Below are 18,321 nucleotides of genomic sequence, written 5' to 3'. Positions count from 1 at the left end.
CCTCAAACTCACAGGGATTCACCTGCCTCTGCCTCTCATGTGTTGAAATTAAATGTTATATTCTCTTTTTAAGATGGGTGTGGGGAGATCTTTGCTATGTTGCCAAAGCTGGCCCTGTAGTACTCCTGCCTCAGCCTTCCACAGTGCTGGCACTACAGGTGTGAACCATGCCATTAATTAAACTTAGACACACACACACACACACACACACACATCATGAGTGCTCCCTCCAGTGGAGAATGCGAAGGATGTCTATAGCAGCAAACATGCTAGCAGCAGAAACAGGATTGAGGGGCTGGAAAGGTTGGCTCAGCGACTAAGAGGGCCTGCTGCTCTCCCCAGGACCCGAGTTTGGTTCCCGGTGTAACAGATCCCCAGACTTTAGCACAACTGACACCATAATGGAAATTCCATTCAGGTCATAAAACCCAGCAAGTAAATAACACCACCTGCCAAAATGAAAACGATGCCTAATTCATCAAAGTCCATAGTTCTGGGGAAGTCTCTGAATGTACTAACCTGGTTTTTTTTTTTTTTTTTTTTTTTTTTTTTGGCTTCTGTGGTTCTGGCTAACTATTCTTGCTAATTGAAGTATGGTAACCAAGGAAGTGGTTTTGTGCTTAAAAGCTCACCTTGAAAAAGGCTCGGGGCTACACTGGGGTCTCAAACACTGCCGACTAATAAAGACTTTTTATTGGCTTAAACTCACGTCTAAGCTGTTTTCTCAGTGGATGTAACACAGCACCAGTGCAACAAGTGACTCATAACCAATGGAGCACCCCTAACCATGTGGCATTCACTCACCCAGACATATAAATGAAAAAGGATTGGTTCAATAAATTTTAGGAACTAAAAAACAATTGTAAATATTAAGAATAATATTTTGGGACTTTTAGTGAAAAGAGAAAATATGTCTTTCTTGAATTAAGCAGATTAAAAATTAATATATTTTAATATATTAATATTAAATATTCATAGCAGGATATACACAGTAGATACCATTTAAAAGGTTAGAAGGCTATACTGTAAAATAATAGAAGTGATTATCTCTGGAAGTAGGATTATGAGTATTCTAAAATGTATTTTCTGAAATTAAAAGGTTTTTTTCTTTTTTCTTTTTTCAAGACAGGGTTTCTCTGTAGCTTTGGAGCCTGTCCTGGAACTAGGTCTTGTAGACCAGGCTGGCCTCAAACTCATAGAGATCCTCCTGCCTCTGCCTCCCGAGTGCTGGGATTGAAGGCATGCGCCACCACTGCCCGGCTCTGAAATTAGAAGTTCTTAACATGAACCTGTAGAATATTTGATATTATAAAAATTTCAAACCTACTTAAAGGTAGGAAAACTAGGATGTAATACCAATATTAACTACATTTAAAGTATTTATTTTCATTTCTATGGTTGTTTTGCCTGCAAGTATATTTGTGTATTACATGTCTAGTGCATGAGGAAGTCAGAAGAGGGCATTAGATCCTCTGGAACTCAAGTTACAAATGGTTGTGAGCTGCCATGTGGATGCTGGGAATTGAACCCAGGTCCTCTGTAGGAGCAATAAGTGCCCTAAACCACTGAGCCATCTTCCCAGCATCCCCCTTTATTTATTCTCACTCACTTTATTAGAGAAGCTGGATCATTTGACCTTCCCACAGCCTTGATTTAGTAATTTATTTTTTATTACATTTATTTATTTATTGCATGTGTCCACACATGTACATGCTATAGTGTATATGTGGGTGCAAGAAGAATTCCTTCTATCCTTCCATTTGAACTTGAGTTGTCAGGCTTGGTGGTAAGGGTCTTCAGCCTCTGAGCTGTCTTGCTGGTCAGTCATGTAACGGCTTGATGCTATTCAACGCTTTGTATAGACTTCTGCCTATTTCCCATAGATCCATCATTAGATATAGAGACCTGATAACATTCAAACATCCGCTTTGTTTTAGCAGTGAGGTGGGACAAGGCTAAAACAATTTGGGGGTGATTGCATCTATTTGAATAATCAGATGTCTTGCTAGCCTTCACTTATGGTTGATGTTACACCCGTCAATCATTAAGGATTGCAAGTTGGTAATGGTCTAATTCTGCCATTTATTTTCCCTTTTTCAATTGGAATACCTCTTTAAAGGAAAATTTTCCGCAAGACATATTTTGCATATATCTAGAAAGACAGAGGCAGGAGGATTAAGTGTTCAAGGGTAGCATTGGCTACAATGAGACCCTATCTCAAAAAGAAAAGAACAGCAACAGCAAAATAAACAACAACCGGTCGACCAACCAACCAATCAGAAGAAAGAATCCCACATAAATTTCCTTTCATCAACTATTTTATTGTCCTCTCAAAATAAAGCACAAACGAAAGCGTTTGATTCTCTTTAATAAGCACAGTCTCAATACTGATATACATAAAATATATGATCTATAGAATATATACATAGATATTTTTGTGTGTAAGGAATTGGTGATTGAACTCAGGGTCTTATACATGATAGACATATGCTCTACCAATGATTGGTCTCTCTAGCCCTCCTGCCCTCTGCTGTATCCAACTCAGCCTTTGCATGTCAAGGATTTATCACCATGGGAAACTTCCATCGCTGTGCCAAGCACCTGCCGGATGCAAGTTAAAGGAGTGAAGATTTAATTCCCACTTTGAGATGCTTTGGTCCATGGTCACCTGGCTCCATTGCTTCCAGTCCCTGCATGGTGAGGCAGAACAGCATGCCAAAGAGCATACGGTACAGAAAAGTGGTTTGCCTCCTATTAGATATGAGATAGAAAGTAAGAGGAAAGGGGGCCAGGATGCCCTTCTAAAGTGGTTTGCCTTCTTTGCAAAGGCAAACTTTCAATGAACTACCTCCACAACTGGCTTCGACAGTTCCACTACCTCTCAATAGTATATTCAAACTCTGAATCCATCAATGTATTAAAGCATTGGTAGGTCAGAGCCCTCCTGACCACTTGTCTCTGGAAACTCCTTCGCATAGACATCAAGAACTGTGCTTGGTGAATCGCCTAGGTAACTCCTAGTGCAATCAAGCTGGCATTCAAGATTAACATCACAAACACTGAGCCACATCCCCAGCCCCTAACAACCAGGTTTCAAAAATAATTATGTGGTTTCCTAGCAGCTTTCAGAGGTGATTCATTATTTTTGTATCATAATGAACTCAAGGAGTTAAAAATATTTAATGTGGTTTAATCCATTTATGGTTTTAGCTCATTTAGCATGAATTACCTAACCCTTTTTTTTGATCCTTGATAAAAAGCTTCTCTGTGTAACCCTGGTTGTCCTGGAACTTGCTCTGCAGACCAGGTTGACCTCAAACTCAGAATCTTCCTGATTCTTCCTGAATGCCACGATTAAAGGCATGTATCACCATGCCAAGCACATTGAATGAATGGGAGGCTCTTTATGTTGGATTCAAAGACCTCTGGGCCAAATTTTGGTAGAAGTTGATAGGTTCCTTGCTTTGTGGTTAAACAAGATGGTGATGGATGATTTGAGTATAGATCACATCCTGAAATTCAGACAGTTTAGTTTCTGGAGTCAGATGCTAATGGCATTAAGAGGGTCGAAACTACCTTGACTACAGCGTTTAGAGGTGAGGCCATTTGGAACTGATAAGGATTAGATAAGGTTTTTAGGAGTGTGTAACAGATGCTTCACGTTGTGGCTCAACGGTTAAGAACGCTGGCTGCTTTCCCACAAGACTTGGGTTCAGATTCCCAACATCTACACGGTGGCTCTCAAGCATCTTTATATCCAGGTCCAAATGATACAGTGCCCTCTTCTGGCCTCAGTAGGCACTGCACACACATGGTGCACTGATAAAGATGCAGCTAAATACCCATACATATAAGATAAAAATAAATCTTTTTTTAAAAATAAGGAGACATACACGCACCCTTGCAACCATGTTGTGATATAATCAAGGCTATCTTTACAAAGTTATCAGCGTGCTGTTTAACTTCCAACCTCCAGTAACTAAGAAACCTCTTTTCTTTTTAAGTTAGCCTTCCTCATTCACTCTATTATAGTAATGAAGGGTTAATACTGGACATATGCTGAAATCATCTTGTACATTTCTATGCCTAGACATAGAATAAGCCATTTAGTGTGGTGATCTGTGTATGAGGAAGGGTGTGGGAGTGCATTTTAGTAAAAGGCGAAAAATTTATACAATCTGAAGAGAAATCAGAGTATAGGGAGTGCTTTTTATTTTTTTATTTTACTTTTTTTTTGAGATAGGATTTCTCTGTGTAACGGCTCTGGTTGTCCTGAAACTCTCTTTGTAGACCAGACTGGCCTTGACCTCACAGAGATCTATCTGCCTGCTTCTGCCTCCCAAGTGCTGGGATTAAAGGCGTGCACCAGCATTGCCAACAGTTTTTATGTTTAAAAATTTATTATTATTATCGTGCGCATGTATGTATGTATGTATGTATGTATGTATGTGTGTGTGTATGTGTGCACACATATGATGAGATGGGCAGAGTACAACTTTGTGCCATGAGTGTTCTCCTACCTTTAAGTGGGTTCCGGGAATTAAACTCAGGTTGTCAGGCTTGCGCGGTAAATGTCTTTATCCTCTCAGCCGTTTCTCTGGCCCTAATTATTTTTTAAGACATTTGGTCAGTGAATTGGCTTAGTAGGTAAAGCCCGCTGACCCGAGTTTGTTCCCTGATAACCGTGTGGTGAAAGGAGAGAACCGACTTCCACAAGCTCTCTTCTGACCTTCACACGAGCATTAGAGCACTTGGATTTCTGCCCACATACACATGCACACACACATGTGCACACTCATAAAAGCAATATGATTTAGACATGAAGAAAGAAATGGCACTGCATGTTGAATAACAGCATGAAGGAAATAGTTCTATCCATCTCATCAAGCTCAGGAGGAATTCCTGCATCCCTCTCTCTCTTAGAGAGGAGGGAGGGTTTATTATGACTTATATTTTGGGGAAAGCATCCCATCATAGTAGGGAAGACATGACGTCAGTCAAGTCAGCAGAAGGAGAGAGTGAAGGGGAAGAGGGACGGGCTACAACACCTCAAGCTCTTCCCCGTGTGGCACACATGTCATTCTGTCTTGTGGATATGACCCTCCAGCCACCAAGAAGACTTTAAACTCTGCTCAGAAAACTTATTTGTGTAAAACGCTTTTTAAAATTTCTGTATGTGAGATGAGCCTTAGCTTGTAGAAAATGAAGGCGAGTGTGTATATTATAGATATGATATAATAATGCAAAACTTTATTTGTGGCGGCAGGAGCTTAGACTCTCGGTGCAGAAAAGATTCATTTAGAGAGCACATGACAGCTGAGCTTTCAGGTCCCCTCTCCAGGCTGGCCTTGAACTCATGATCCTCCTGCCAGCAACTTCTCGAGTGTTTTCCTTCCAGGTGTACATCACCATGTCCTACTGACGGGGCCCCAGTCTTTGGTTGTTGTTTTGGCTGGTTTTATGTCAACTTGACACAAGCTAGAGTCATTTGGGAAGAGGGAAGTCCCAATTGAGAAAAATGTCTCCATAAGATTGACCTGTGGGTGACTCTGGAGTGCATTTTCTTTATTAGTGATCAATGTGGCCAGACCCATTTTGAGTAGTGCTGTATTTGGGCTCTCAGTCCTTGGTGCCATAAGGAAGCAGGCTGAGTAAGCATTAGTAAGCAGTACTTCTCCGTGCGTCGGTAGCAGTTCCTGTCTCCAGGCTCCTGTCTTGAGTTCCTGCCCTGACTTCCTTCAGTGATGAACTGTGGGTGTAAGTGAAATAGAGTTGCGTTTATAGGTCATGGCTTTTCATCACAGCAGCAGATCCTAACTAGGACAGATGTTAATCCCTGGGCCTGTGCACTAGCACCAATAATATACTTTCTGGAAGAAAGAGTCTCCGTGTTGTCTGCACCTGCGTGCAGTGTCCTCAGAGGCCGGAAGAAGCAGTCTGATCCCTTTAGACCCGTGGTACAGATAGCTGTGAGCTGCTATGTAGTGAATGAGCGCAAATTAGTTGACATATACCACAGTGATTCTGTTGGTTAAAAAAAAACCCTTTAAAAATTTATTAGCTGGTAATCCATGCTTATTATAAAATGTGAGGATTTACATCTTGGAGTTTAGCGAAAGGGGGATGAGAAATAGTGACAGAGCCCATTTGCCTCCTCCTCCTGCAGAGATGCCAACCTCCCCACCTGCAGCTATCAGCTCGGAGACCCTCTCCTCTCTCAGGATGCCACCGGCCTCGGCACGACTCACATTTCCAATTGCCCGCCTCTCCTCGTCAGAGAGCCCTTGCTGCCTGCTCTGTCCTCCTTTCCTGGTAGTGGAAGGCTAGTGTGAAATTAATTTCCCAGGACAACTAAAAAAGACGTTGAAGTCCCTGGTCTGCATCTCACATGAGCCCCATTCTTCTTTGGGTGCAGAGGGTCCAGGAAGACAAAGCAGCTCTCATCCTCACTGGTGATGGTTTTCTCCCTCTAATTACAGAAAACAGTTAGCTATTGTTCTATAATTGCTCATTGCAGTTGCATTTGGGCATTGTCTCCCCCTCCTCTTTTTTCTAATTCTTCCTTTGGACAAAAGCCTGTTTTTTTTTTCTTCTTTTTCTTTTTTTGAGAAAGGGTTTCTCTATATAGCCCTGGCTGTCCTGAGATTCACTATGTAGACCAGGCTGGCCTCAAACTTAGAGAGGCACACCTGCCTCTGAGTGCCGGGACTAAAGCTGTGCATCATCCCTTCTGGGAAAAGCCTTTCTGATGTTTCTCTTAACCTACCTGCCTTTCTCCCCTCTCCCTCTCTTTTCTGCCATGGTCCGTTGCCACACCAGAGCCTCATCGTTCTTTTGATGAACAGAAGAACACGATGTAGCATTTTTGGAGAAGCCAGGTTGCCTCCTTTAGTGGTTCTCTGTTGCTGTGATGGTTAATTTTGATTGCCAACGCGATGGGATTTCAAATCACCATGGAAACAAACCTGTAGGCGTGTCTGAGAGATTTTGTAGAGTAGGTTAATCGAGGTGGGAAGAACTACTTTAAATGGAGAAGATCTACTCCAAATTGGCCATCTGATAGGCTGAACCAAAGTGGAAGAAAGAAGATGGCTGACTTGCTCTACTTCCTGCCCCCCCTGGGGTGGCCATCTTTGTCTGTCACGTGCTCCTATTGTTATTGTTCACACAGCTCCTGTGGTGATTTGAAAAAAAAAGTCCCCCCCCCATAGGGAGTGGCACTATTAGGAGGTGCAACCTTGCTGGAGGAAGTGTGTCACTGTGGGGAGGGGTTTTGAGGTCTCCAACGCAGCTATGTCCAGTGTGGCAGAGTTGCTTCCTGCTGCCTGCGAATCAAGATGTAGAACTCTTTGTGCCTTCTCCGGCACCATGTCTGTGCACATTGCCATGAGGATAATGGACTAAACCTCTGGAACTGTAAGCCAGCCCCAGGGAAATATTTTCCTTTATAGGCATTGCTGTGGGCATGATGTCTCTTCACAGCTGTAGAAACCCTAATTAAGACAGTTCTACTACACTAGGGGATGCCTGACTATGGACAGAAAGCTTCAAAATGATGAACCGGAATAAATCTTTCTCTCCCCTTTAAAGTATTTGGACACAGCAAAGGAAAACTGACATACACATTTTAGTTCCTGCTCAGATTTACATGAACAAGCCCATTTAGAAGACAGAGGCTGCCGGACATGTAGCCCGTACAGAGGCCTGTAGGTGTACTTTTCTTTCCCACCAGTCAGTTCCAAATAACCACACAGAGACTTAATATTAATTATAAATGCTTATTGGGAGCATGGGGGGCAGGGGGAGAGTGAAGTGGAGAGGGGAGGAGGGAAAGGGAGTGGGAAAAATGTATTGCACATCCATATCCAAACAATTAAAATGAGAAAGACTTAAAAAAGATTATAGATGTTTGGCTGATAGCTCAGGCTTATCTCCAGCCAGCTCTTACAACTTAAACTAACACATTTCTATTCATCTATGTGCTGCCCTGAAGTTTGTTCGCCTCTTCTATGACCTTCTCATGTTATTTTTTCTGCATCTGGCTCGAGACTCCTCACACTCTGCTCGTCTTCTTCCCAGAATTCTCTCTGCCTTGAAACTCCTGCCTAGCTATCAGCCTATCAGCTTTGTATTAACAATGAGAACAACACCTTTTCACAGGGTACAGAAGGAATATTCCACAGCAGAAGCCAGCTTCCTGGAACACAGGGAAGGGAGGATGGAGAGAGTCTCTGTGATAAATACAGAAAATACTCAGTGCAGAGGCTTACTCAGTGGTACCTTCTACACGAGTTTCACATTCTCAGTGTGTGAACATCAACAGGAGATCAGAACTTGCTATAGATTTGAAAAATCATGGACTATGAAGGTTGGAAGAACCCTTGGAGTTCTACCTATGAAATTCTTTTGCTTTACAAGAGAAGACACTGAGTCTCAGTGGTCAATTAATAAACCCTTAATTTGGGAAATGTGGTCAATGACTGACCAGTTAAAAGGAATGACCATTTACCATTTTACAATGGGCAGAGGACCTTAGGGTACAACTTTCTTTGGCCTTAGATATTTGCCTGAAATGATTCTCTTTCTGACTCCATCACTGGTCACAGTAGGCCTCCCATTTCAGAGGGAAGTCTTGGAGTGAAGACTCATGGGGCTTTGATGTAGGAGGGTCATCTGTCTATGTGTTACTTTCATTGGTTAATAAAGAAACTGTCTTGGCTTGATAGGTCCGAACATAGGTGGGTGGAGTAGACAGAACAGAGTGCTGAGAGACAGAAGCAGAGTCAGGCAGATGCCATGATTCCCCTTCCCTAGACGGACGCTGGCTAGACTCATGCTAGTAAGCCACGACCTCGTAATGGCATATAGATTATTAGAAATGGGTTAGTCAAGATGTGAGAGTTAGCCAATAAGAGGCTAGAACTAATGGGCCAGGCAGTGTTTAAATGAATACAGTTTCTGTGTAATTATTTTGGGTAAAGCTAGCTGGGTGGCGGGAAGCAGCCCACCGCTCCTTTTACAACAGGGCTTTGTCTCAGCTTTGTGTCTGTGGGGTAATCTTGTACAAATACTTAGGTTTCTGGACCATATTTTGTTCAGCTGTAAAATTGGGGGATAATAATGATAGTGATAGCATAAATCATGAAGGGTAAATGTAAAATATACTAAAAGCATTCAGACTAGTGTGTATATAAATATTTATTTCACTTCAAGAAACTTGTTTTGGATTTAGATTTAGACAGGATGCTGGGGAGAGAACTCAGGTGGGTAAAATGCTTGTCTTGCAAATATGAGTACCTCAGTTTGATCCCCAGAACCACAACCCCCAAAACTGGGTGTGGTAGCACAAGTTTGTAATCCCGGCACCAGGGAGGCACCCATGTAGGGATTCCAAGAACTTAGTTAGCTAGCTGGCCTACTTGCCCAGTTGCAGGCCAATGGGATTTTGTCTCAAAAAAGGGGGCCTAGCACCTAAGGAAAGACATTGAGGCTGTCCTCGACGGCCACATGGACACTAGCCCAGTGTGCACTCCCAGCATGTGCACCTGCACACACACACACACACACACACACACACACACAGAGAGAGAGAGAGAGAGAGAGAGAAAGAGAGAGAGAGAGAGAGAGAGAGCTATCTCCACACACACACACACAGAATTCCTATGGTTTTTGCTGTAACTGAGTTGGGTGAACTGTTTTCACAAGGCAGTTTTCCTCTCAGGACAGAAGAGGACCGTGATGTTCCCAGGTACTATGCCATTTGTGGGGTTCCTCAGCTTGATTATTGTGGTACTCAACTCCCAGGTCAGAAATTCTAGGTTACTCACTTTATTGGCTGGTTTTGACCCAAGCTAGAATCATCAGAGAGGAAGGAATCTTGGTTGAGAAAATGCCTCCGTGAGACCTGGATGTGAGGCATTTTCTCAATTAGCGATCAACGAGAGAGGGCCCAAGCCCATTGTGGGTGGTGCCATCCCTGGCTGGGGGTCCTGGGTTCTATAAGAAAGTGGACTGAGCAGGCCATGTGAAGTAAGCAAGTAAGCAGCACTGCTCCATGGCCTCTGCATCAGCTCCTGCCTCCTGGTTCCTGCCCTGTTGGAGTTCCTGTCCCGACTTCCTTCAATAATGAACAACAAGGTGAAAGTAAAAGCTTTCAGTCATGGTGTTTTGTTGCAGCGTTATTGATTTCTTTCTGATATCAAAAACACATTCCTTTTGCCTTCCGTCAGGCCCAGGACAGCTGACCGCATTGTGGGGCAGACTAGGCAGGTGCCTAGAAATTGTCCAGACCCAGGAGGTCTTCCCCCTGCCCCATGCTGGACCCTGCTTCTGCTATTCCAGTCCTCACACCTCAGTGCAGCTGGGGTGGAGATTGGCTCCCTCCGCTGAGGGAGCTGGACCGTGACCGGTTTTCCGTTCCGGGAAGGTACTGACATAAGCCTCCTGGCTTTGGTCAGTGCTTCTTATGGTGCTCTACTCACTGAAGGGCACCGGTCACCTTTGGGTATCACTGGCCATCACACTGCGTGTTGCTCCCTCGCTTACCACAGACTCTTTGTTCTTTCCTTTGCCCCGGAACACGGGGAGCAGTTTCCTCATCGCTTCCTCTACAGTGATTTTGTTTCCGGCCTTTAAGAGGAACCCTGTGCTTTGTGTCTTCTTGCAGATGGTTCATTTCGGGAACAGAGACACACACACACATCTTGCATGAAATCCTAAACTCAATCACCAGTCTTGGATCTTGCTGCTGCAGAAACACAGCTGGGGCTTGGTGGGGAGATTCTGAAATGTTCCTCTTCTGGCTTTGGTTGCTTACTTTGCATTTTCTATTGAGTTTCTCTGATCAGACCCCCTCCTGTTTTAAAACTCTCCAATGGATTCCTATCACGCATTGATTAAAATCTAAACCCTTCAAACTCTATGTGGTGTAGCCCCGCCTGGCACTTCCACCTTCTTGCACATGACTGTCTTTGCCTTGGTCACACCGGATTCCTTTCTGTTTCTCAAACACCAAGCTTTCCTTTACCCTTGAGCCTTCACACTTGCTGTGACTTCTTTCTGGAATATTCTTAGCCCTCTCCCTACTACTGTGGCTGACTTCCTCACCTGTGACACCTTACCTGACAATGCTATTCAAAGTGGGGATCATTGTCCACTGTCCCTCTCCTGCTTCTGTCCTCCTTAGGGTTTACTAAAGCACATGACTGTAATAAACTGTTTTCTATCATTTCCTTTCTTTCTCCTCCTTTGCCCACTGATGCTCTCTGTCTACAAGGGCAGGGACTTTGTCTCTGTCGCCATTCTGTTTTCAGCATGGAATACTGACTGTATGTCAGACACCGTGTATCCAAATCCTCAATGTCCTAGATCTATATTCTAGCAGCAGACAGACAAAGTCATCTGAAGAAATGAATGATATCATTTCAAGTCAAAAGTGCTATAATAAAGTGTTATAAGGGGATAGAGTAAGTCTCAGAGAATGTTGGGGTGGCTGGGCAGTTTTAAACAAGGATGGTGTCTTAGTTAGGTTTCTATTGCAATGATAAAACACCACGACCAAAAGCAACGTAGGGAGGAAAGAGTCTATTATCCAGGTCAGTCAAGGCAGGAGTTCAAGGCAGAAATGTGGAGGCGGGAGTTGATGCAGAGGCCATGGAGGGGTGCTGCTTACTGGCTAGGTCCTCACAGCTTGCTCAGTCTGCTTTCTCATAGAACCCAGGAACCACCAGACTAGGGGGACACCTCCCACAGTGAGCTTTACCCTCCCATATCAATCATCAATTAGAAAAAACACACCGCAGGTTTACCCGAAGGCCAATCAGGTGATGGAATTTTCTTAGTTAAGGTTTCTTCTTCCAAAACGACTCTAGCTTGTGTCAAGTTGACATAAAACTAGCCAGCGCAGGTGGCCTGTCTGTGGAAGTAACCTTAGCACAGAGAACAGACATTCCAGGATGAAGCACACCTATGAAGACAGGGGGAGTAGCAAGTGTAAGGGCAGCAGCCAGCTTGGTAGGTTGAGGAATGAAAAAGAAGCTACTCTCGTTGGAGTGTGGTGAGCCAGGGGGGGAAGCATTGGTGGATTTTTTAAATATGTAATGTAACAACTCTGCACATCAATATTCAGCTGATTCTTACAAGGACTTCCTAAGTAAGAAGAGGCCAAGAAAATGGAATGCTTATCAAGAAGGAAATAAAGATTCCATCAAATTAGAAAAACTTCTATAAGGCACATGGTGCAAATATAATTCTTTGAGTCTGCACTAAATGCTGCTAATCTTGGCTATAGACTAAAACCCCTTGGAAGTTCCACAAAGTACTATATCTGGATCCTGCCCATGGAAGCTGAATTTACCTGGTCCAGGGATGGCCTGGGAGGATGCTGAGGGCTCTGTAGATAAACACAATGTGACTGAGAACTACTCTCAGTGCATCTTCTTTTTTTACCATAGCACATTGCCTCCTTGCTAGAATCTTTCCCTTGACTGGTGGTTTGAAAGAAAATGGCTGCACAGGCGCACAGAGAGTGTGGGCTTGTTGGGCTAAGTGTGGCCTTGTTTGAGGAAGTGTGTTGCTGTGGGGGCAGGTTTGGAATTCTCCTATGCTCAAGCTATGCCCAGTGTGATACAGTCTTCCTCTGCTGCCATGAAGATAATGTATTAAACCTCTGAAACTGTAAGTCAGCCCCAATTAAATGTTTTCCTTTATAAGATTTGCTGTGGGCTGAGAAGATCCAGAGGGAATCTTCATCTGGTGACAGATGGAGATAGAGACAGAGACCCACAGGAGTGCACTGGACTGAGCTCCCAAGGTCTAATTGAAGAGCAGAAGGAGGGAGAATATGACCAAGGAAGTCAGGACCACGAGGGGTGCGTCCACCCACTGAGACAGTGTGCCTGACCTAATGGGAGCTCACCAAAGCCAGCTGGACTGTGACTGAACGAGTATGGGATCAAACTGGACCCTATGAATGTGGCTGACAATTGAGGCAGACTGAGAAGCCAATGATAATGGCACTGGGATTTGTCTCTACTGCATGTACTGGTTTTTTGGGATCCTAGTCTATTTGGATGCATACCTTCCTAAGCCTGGATGGAGTGGGGGGGAAGGACCTTGGACTTCCCACAGGGCAGGGTATCCTGCCCTCTCTTAGGACTGGAGGGTGAGGGGGGAAGCAGGAGGAAAGTGGGAGGATGGTGTAGGAGGGTCTTCTTTCTATGTGTTGCTTTCATTGGTCAAATAAAGAAACTGCCTTGGCCTTTTGATAGGGCAAAACTTAGATAAGCAGGGACGACAGGACTGGATGCTGGGAGGAAGAAGGCAGTGTGGCAGACGCCATGGCTCTCCTCTCTGAGATGGACGATGGTTAGACTCATGCCTGTAAGCCACAGTCAAGTGGCGATACACATTAATGGCCATGGGTTAAACAAATATGTAAGAGTTAGCCAATAAGAGGTTAGAACTAATGGGCCAGGCAGTAATCTAATTAATACAGTTTCCATGTAATTATTTTTGGGGGCTAAGCTAGCCAGGCAGCCAGGAGCCAGGTGGCTGGGAGCTGGACAGGACACAGCCTGCGGCTCTCCTTACAACAGGAGGAAGGGAGAAAGTGGAAATTTTGATTCCTATTATTTATAAAGTGATAAAAAATTATCAGAGAAAAAAAAACAATAGCAAAACAGCAAAAACAGTTGCTGTGGTCATTGTGTCTCTTCACAGCAATAGAAACCCTAAGACAACTGACCTGGTGAAACCACCCATGAGCCTTTGGGAGATTACTGAGGCCCAGATCCCAATCTTGACTCTAAAATAAGAATCTTGTGGGGGTTAGGATTCAGTCACTACTTGTTTTAAAGGTACCTCAGCTGCCTGTCTGCTTTGGAGCTTCTTACTCTGTTCTTCTGATTTTTCTATCTGCTTTTGTCTTTTTGTGTGTTCTTGGGTGAGATGCATTTTTAATTCTTTTTTTTTCTTGTAATTTTCACAGGATTTCAGAAGGGAGAGGATTTAAGTAGGTGTGTTTAATCTATCATGTTTAATTGGAAGTCTGCAAACTTGAAAAATCAATTTAATTAAATTTTAATATGAAAGTTTACACATTCACTATATAAATTGAAAGTGCTTTACACTTTCCATTCCTCAGTGACAACTGCTGGCGTGTAGCACTAACAGTGTCTTAGTCAAACTTACTGTTTAATTATAGCAACCAAATTATGTCCCCTCCCCCTCTGCCCCACCGTTTCACTCATGCTAGGCAAATACATTCATTTTCTCTCATCTGGAGATTTATTTCTTTATTTTCCGTGGTCCTGGGAATTGAACTCAGGACCCTGGCCACGCTAAGAGTGTGCATTATGACTGGGCTTCACCTCCAACCCCTTGAAAATTAAATATCACAGTCTTTTTGCTGTACTTTGCTCAACCTTTAAAATTTTGTAAATTACTGATTACTTTGTGTATGTTTGTGTGCCTGTGTGTGCATGCACATGTACTCATGCCACAGCACACATGTGGAGGTTAGAGGACATCTTGGTGGAGCTGAGTCATTCCTTTCACCAGTATGTAGTGTGATGATCCAACACATATCATCAGGTGTGTGTAGCAAACACACATTTTACTCCCAGAACCATCCCATTGGCCACATTCTGCTCCACCTCAGTGCTTTTGGGTGACTTTCTATGTTCCTGGGTTGTTCCCCAAAATACCCTTCCTTTGGGGAGTTCCCTGTACAATTTTTAATTCCCAACCTATGAGCCAACTTTTAGTTTTCTCCTGGACAGAGTTAATGCTTCCTACTTTGTGCCTGATATTCCTTGATTCATATGTAACTTTACTGATTCTTGCCCCATCTGGACATTATTGATCTTCAGTGTGTATGAACTACAAATTTGAACTGGTGAGGACTATGTTGGTCAACTCTATGTCATCACATCTCTGTGCTGTGGTCACCTTCTCTCTTTATCTTTTTTTTTAAAGCTAGTGAAGAGCCCAGAATATAAAAGTCATAAACCTAGACACACTCTGAGGAAGTTGAAGCCGACAGCCACTGTTAACTTGTAACAATTAATTTGTGCTGTAAGAGCTGACATTCTGGCAGCTGCCTGTGTACAGAGGCAAACTTTTAACAATTGCTTCCTGCCTTCTAGCTAGGCAGTTACTGCAGGCAAAGGTTAGCTTCTAACTATGTCCTCTATCAGGGACTCCCTGCTTTTAACTGCCCCTCTGTGGAACTCTATTTTCTGCCTTGCAGTTTTTCAGGGACAGTGAAAAGCAGCTGCCTCATCCGCAGCCTTCTGCGAGCATCTTAAGTTAGCATCCTATGATCAAAAGCTGTAAATCTTAAAATGTAACGTGACTTTAAGCCTAACCTCAAGATTGTAAAAGCTCTTTGACCCATACCTAATGCTTAATTTTTACTATAAGAAGAGGCTCACCACTGGTTTCTATTGAACTGTGGCCCCAGTGAGCTGGAGGTTTCCTTCCTTCCTTCCTTCCTTCCTTCCTTCCTTCCTTCCTTCCTTCCTTTCTTTCTCTCTCTTTTTTTCCCTTTCCCTGGAGTGACTGGAATAAAGTTAGCTTCTGGTTCCTAGACTTCGGTGATCTGTACCCCATTATTTGTGCACCCTGGGACAAAACGGATTTATTCATTTGATTTTATAAGTGTTTGACCTACATGTACGTGTATAAACCACATGTGTGCTTGGTGCTCACAAAGGTCAGAAGAGGGCATTGGATCCCCTGGAACTGAAGTTTCAGTTAGTTGTGAGTTGCCATGTGGGTGCTGGAGAATGAACCTGGGTCCTCTGTAAGAGCAGCAAGTGCTCTTAACTGCTGAGCTAGCTCTCCGGCCTCTGCAATCACTTCCTTCCAGTCTTCACGTGGCTCTTTTACCCTTTTTAAAGTATCCCCCACCACCTTTTTTTTTTCTTTTTTTTTCACCTTTTCTTTATTTGAGTCAGAGTTTCTTTATGTAGTCTTGGCTGTCCTGGAACTGGCTTTGTAGACCAGGCTAGTCTTGAATTCACGGAGATCCATATGCCTTTACCCTTTGAGTGCTGGGATTAAATGTGCACCAGCACATTCAGTCAAATATGTGACTTTTTACTTATGATGCCTTTCAATGAAGCTAAATTCTTACATTTAATACAGTTTCAATGTATCAAGGATCCCTTTACATGTGGTGCATATGACACGTAAGCCCTTTCTTGAGCTCATGAGGATGTTTTCCTTTAAAATTTGCCTTAATTTTCTCGTTGGACTCTTAACTTCAATTAGTTTCTGCATGTGGAGCTAGTTGAAGGGTCCCACAGATAACTAGGGTTCAGCTCATGCCCTGGAACCCCCATATTTCCCCATGATCTGGAATGCCTGCCTATCAGAATCAAGCTTCCACAGAGGTCTGGAGGCTTCTGGGCTCTTTTGGGGATTCTACCCTTCTACTCATGCCTATGCCAATGTCACATGGTCTTAATTTTCATGGCCTAATTGCACTTGTGGAATGTGGAAGTCCAAGTCCTTGAAGCATGTTCTTCACTAATGTTTTGATTATGCTTTATTCTGTGTTTTCCTATGTAATCCTTTGATCAGCTTGTGAAGGGCCAGGTAAAAATCCTGTTGGAGATTTGATTAGAATTACATTGAATTGACAGATGAATTTCCCCATTCTGTCTTTGTCATCCTACAACGGGAACAGCTTCTGATATTTATAGCATGGGTGTCTTGTAAATGTTTTCAAAGTACATCTTCTAAGTCAACATTTGGTCATTAGAGGTCAATATATCAGGATCACAGATAACTCAGATCCATCTGCGTGTTCTTACTATTTGAAAACTGTCAGTAAATTTCTTCTTCGCTGACTCACTCTAATGCCTACTTAAAGCCTACAGCTCTACAATTGCATCCTCTCACTAAATACGAATCCATAACCTGACTCCTGAAAAACATTCTGGATAAGATTCCTCGTCGGTATCTCAGGCAGAGAAAAACGACAGAGAAAGACTCCGCTCTGGCTCAGGGATGGAGAGTGGTGTAGTCTCAGAATAGCAGGTGCTCTGGCTGGGGTCCGCGGCCTAAGGAAACGAGGAGAACTACAAGTCCCGGCAGGCCGCGCGGCCCCGGCTTTAGTAAGCGCCGGGGTGGCGGAGGTACGGTTTCCTGGAGTTTGGGATCCAGGCGGTTCTGCTTCTCTTCCCTCTGGGTGAGTAGCACCCGCGCACCGAGCCAGGACAGACCCGGCCCCCAGATCGCGCGGCTCGTGGAGCGCGGGGGAGCGGGTGCAGACGGGCTCCTCATCTCCTGAGCTCAGGCTTTGCAGCCCTGGCGAAGCTGGGAGGAAACTGGGGCGTGTGACCTTGTCACCTCAGTAGGCGCGACCACGTGGTTCTGGTGACTCGCAGTGCCCCGCCCCCTTTCTCTGCGACTCTGTAGCTCTGTGCCCTAGCGGTCGTTAGCGCGGACTGGTCACTTTGGTGGCCCAACCTTGCGTGCACCGGTAGGCGGAGGTGGAGAGGGGCTGCGAGTGGCTCCGCCAGAAGCATTCTCACCTTGGTGGCCTTGTGGGCTTCCACGCGGAGGTAGCCGGGGGCGGTGAGCGTGGAGTGGTGAAGAGCAGGGGGCTCCCTAGAGACCAGGTCACCTAAGCTTGCAACAGGCGCCAGTCTACTTTTGATCCGCGAGTCTAATTTCCAGATGCCCTGTGCATCCAGCTGATTTATGGAGAGAAAGCCATTAGAAGACACCCAGTACAGCTGTCCCAGACTCCAGTGGCGTTTACTTGCCACCAAGTGGGAAGCTTAGCGGTTAGTAGGCGCTCGAGAAAGAATTGCTGAGTTGATAGGAATTAGATTTTGTCCTGTTACAAATTTTCTTTAAGCGTCTTCTCGTCACCGTAGTTCTCAGGCTGTATAGTACGCAGCAGAATTATGTGGAGGGCTTGTTACTATACAGAATTCTGCCCATTCCCCTCCAAACTTCTGATTCTAGGATGGTATTTGAAGTCTGAAATCGGCATGTTTAACATGAATCCTGGAGATACAATGTTGTTGTCCTGGGGACCATGATTTGAATGCTACTATTTTAGAAGAAAAAAAAATTCATAAATTCTTCATACCTGGTTATGGTTGTGTTTTTTTTTGTTTGTTTGTTGTTTTTGCTTTTGTCCATGTTTGCCAGCTTCACTGCTGCAGCTGTACCGCCCCTGGGAGTTGCTTTCCTGTGGCCCACCCTCCACCCCATTACATTACATATGTATACTCACGTAGTTTTGTCACTCGTATCATTTTTTTCCCCCTGGGCTAGATCTTAATTTATTTTACTGTGTTA

The 18,321-nt window shown here is 44.0% G+C and overlaps 1 protein-coding gene across 5 annotated transcripts in view; it reads left to right on the top strand.

Moving 5' to 3' along the window:
• The first annotated feature begins 17,039 nt into the window (after window positions 1-17,039).
• The window catches only part of Adck1 (aarF domain containing kinase 1), a 92,718-nt gene continuing 91,436 nt past the window's right edge, over window positions 17,040-18,321 (top strand). Inside the window, exon 1 of one of the 5 annotated variants that reach the window (XM_087911591.1) lies at window positions 17,040-17,197. The gene's annotated coding sequence lies outside the window, so the exon portion shown is untranslated. Of the gene's footprint in view, window positions 17,198-17,410; window positions 17,574-17,643; window positions 17,799-18,321 lie in introns of those variants that run through there. The other 4 variants (XM_087911597.1, XM_087911590.1, XM_087911595.1 and 1 more) reach the window with 4 other exon arrangements.

Source organism: Myodes glareolus, chromosome 11, assembly GCF_982192425.1.
Source record: "Myodes glareolus chromosome 11, mMyoGla1.1, whole genome shotgun sequence".
Classification (NCBI taxonomy): Eukaryota; Metazoa; Chordata; class Mammalia; order Rodentia; family Cricetidae; genus Myodes; species Myodes glareolus.
This window is presented reverse-complemented; position numbering and strand designations above follow the sequence as displayed.